The 3,461-nt window shown below is 41.3% G+C and overlaps 1 pseudogene; it reads right to left on the bottom strand.

The window, feature by feature from the left end:
- Window positions 1-771: 771 nt before the first annotated feature.
- On the bottom strand, window positions 772-870 carry LOC130037021 (uncharacterized; annotated as a pseudogene).
- Between the last annotated feature and the right edge of the window lie 2,591 nt (window positions 871-3,461).

Raw genomic sequence — 3,461 nt, 5'->3', positions numbered from 1 at the left:
ATCTTGAGCTCTAATTAATTCATGTAGATCCTCTCTTTCTTCCTGATGAATTCTGGCAGAGCTATACTCTTTCCTATTAACACTGCTTTTGCTGTGTCCCACAAGTTCTGGTAGCTCGTGTACTCATTCTCATTTGTTTCTGGAAACTTTTTATTTCCTCTTTGATTTCTTCTCTAAGCCAACAGTTGTTCATTACTTCCCTTAAAGAAAATATTTCCTTGCTGAGCTTTATTCTGTTTGATCTATTGAGAAGTGACAAAGTAGTGTTGAAATCTCCAACTAGTATTGTGTTGCTATCAATGTTTTCCTTTAAGTCAATTAGAAGTTGTTTTTAAGTATTTTGCTGGTCTGTCATGAGGAGAATCTACATTGAGGAGGGTGAGTTTTTTCTGATGTACAGATCCCATGATCATGAAGAAATGACCTTCACTGTCTCTTATAACCTATAGCCTGAAGTCCATGTGGTCTGATACTAGTATGGCCACTCCAGCTTTGTGGAGGTGTTCTTTTCTTTCTTGAAGAATTGTTTTCCAGCCTTTGAATTTGAGCCCATGTTTGCTTTGATTGTTCAGAAGTGTTTCTTCAGGCAGCAGAATGTTGGGTTCAGTTTTATAATTCATCTTCCCATTCTGTGCCTCTGAATTGGCACATTTAGTCCATTGACATTGAGAGAGATTGTTGTGATGGGGATTTGTGCTATCTTTATGTAGAATTTTTGTACTTGTGCGGATTGTCTTAGCTTAAAGTAGCCCTGTTAATTCTTCTTGCAACAACAATATGGAACACTTTACAAGTTTGCATGTCATCTCTGTGCAAGGACAATGCTAATCTATGTATCATTTCAATTTTAGTATATATGTCATCAAATATAGTATGAGTTAATTTTTCCATATTTTTCTCTACTTATTAATTTGAGGGTTGTCCTTACTCACTCCTATGGCAGACAGTGATTCATAAGCAAGGTATGTATTTCAAAGCAGCTTGAATAGATAGATTTAGAACTTTAATGTCCCAGAAAGAAAAATATGGTTTTTACCATATTATCTTTTTCCATACCCAAGGCATCAGTTTTACAAAATAATTCTTTTGGAAGATAGTATATGAGTCTTGTTTAATGCCCTTCCCTGAAACCTTCATTAAGACCATTAAACTAGAGCCTTTTGCTGTTCTCACCTCAGTCCCTTGTACATCTCCAGGAAAAGGTGGATGGTGTTGTCTGCAATTTGACCACCTTGAATGTAAGTCGGATTTTTCTCCTGAATGAAGAGGTGAGGAGCATATTGATGATTTCATTCCACCTTATTACAAGTTCAACTTGAAAGGAAGGTGAGACTCATGAGGCTCCTGTAAAGGACAGAACAAAGGGTCTCAGAGAAGTTTAATGGCCAACACATATTAGCAACACAGATGACTCAAAGTAGCCTGTGTGCATCTTTGTGTATAGTGAGTTTCATATCTACTGATAGTGATTCTCAGTCATGACACACAGGCAAAACAGACCTGTAATTAAAAATCTAGTTCTCTGAGCAGAGTGGGGTCTCTGAGGTGATTGAACAAGTGTATAGTAATTTATTACTAAGCACATAAGTAGTTTGAATGATGTGTACTTTTCGATCTAAAATTAATTCCAAATATGTCTAAAATTACAGTGTCCTGACCCCGCACCTGGCTTTCCTCACCTGGGCACCTTGGAAGGGTCGGGGTTAGTTTCCCTCACCTCCTGATTAGAGCCCCGGTAGCTGATGAACTCTGCTACCAGCTATAGGTACGCTTAAGACCACTCTCCCCAAGCTTGAAGGAGCCTCATGCATGAAGGAATTGGAAGCAGAACCTGTGTAAACACACAAAAAATAAAAGGCCGGTGGTCTGGCCGTTTCCCCACTCCACGAAGGTCAATGGCGATGGTCAGGAGATGGAAGGAAATGGGGGCCAGGCTGGTTGTTCCTAGCAGCAGGTTATTACATGGAAGAGATGTATGACTTGGAGGCCTCAGGAATCCTCAAGCACGTGCGCGCACTGTGAGCCCGGAAGTTCCCCTTATATAGATCATAGAACCTCTAAAAGGCGCATTACAGTGAATTCATAAAAGGAGTTACAGAAAGAACATTGAGGCAGCAATCCATATGTTGTTTCTTTACATCCACATTGTTTCCTTACATCAGCAGGCCAGTAATACTGGCCTCTAGAAAGAAGATACAAAGCCAAACTGAAACCTTTCACAAGCACTTTCACAAGCTGTAAGCACCTTGATTTGCATCCCAAAGAACAGCCTGGCTAGAGCTGGGAATCTATATCCCAAAGATCAGTCCTGACTAGCACCTGAGATCTGCAGATCTAAGACCAGCTAGGTTTCTGAGAGAAAAGGCAAACTGTCTCATTATACTGAAATCATTTACTGAAGGCAGTTTGAAGGGGAGAAACAGTCTCATCCAAGCTAGTCAGGACACACAGGAAAACAGCTTCTAGGAGGTGTTTCTCCTCTCCTTGTCCAACCAACATATAAGCATATATAATATTAATCATTTTGTATGAACACAGTAAGAAATGCATTGAGCTTATAGAATTGCTCTTCTAGGGCCATTTCAATCTCAGACTGCAGTGCTCAGGCCAGATATCTTTCCTATTCCTAGCAGCAGGGCCCCTAATGTCGTCGTTACTTTTGGATCATGACATCATTTGCCTATGATCCATCTCTTAACTTATAGTTAAGAATCGTGGCACCTTGGCCTGGCCCATCGCGATGCCAGGGTAGCACATAACTTACCGGCTTGCCCTTGTTCCATCCAGTCCCACGTCGGGACCCTGCCCTTGGGGTACTAGGAAGTGAGGGCAACTGAGGCTTAAGTTGAGAAGGCAGATGCCCAGGAGTGAATAATATTCAAAGCCAATCAATTCCTAAGTTACAAAGCATATTAAGTAATTGTCTTCCTGTACCAATACAAAAGGACATTGCATTAAGGTAAACTGTTCAAAACACACAAGGAGACGGAGGAAGGCAATATTAACTTACAGTATAGCTTCAGTGTCTAAGAAGGAGGAGACCTTACAAATTGGTTGGGGAAGAGAGCATAGAAGTGGTTACAGACAGACAAAGTAATGGGAGTGTCTCGGGAGCACTGTGATGGGTGCAATTTGATAAACCTAAGCTCCATATACTCCAACAGAACCCAGGTGTATGGGAACAGGGGATGAGATCTCCAAAGCTGCTCAGATCAAGAATGGACCCCCTCCATCAAGATCCACCATCTTCTAGTAGCTAAATGTTACAACCACGAACTGCCCCTGGAGCCATGTCATCCCATCAATGGCCAAGATCCAGAGACTGGATATTGTTGATAAGATAACAACTCTTATTGTTCAGTTCTCACTCTCAGAGAACCTGGTAGGCTTCTGCGAGTATCATGCCTGCATGGCAGAGTCTGTGTTTCTGGTCACTGTTTCTTTTGAGGTACAGAAGCTGC

The sequence above is a fragment of the Sorex fumeus genome, unplaced genomic scaffold, assembly GCF_029834395.1.
Source record: "Sorex fumeus unplaced genomic scaffold, SorFum_2.1 ptg000070l, whole genome shotgun sequence".
Taxonomy (NCBI): domain Eukaryota; kingdom Metazoa; phylum Chordata; class Mammalia; order Eulipotyphla; family Soricidae; genus Sorex; species Sorex fumeus.
This window is presented reverse-complemented; position numbering and strand designations above follow the sequence as displayed.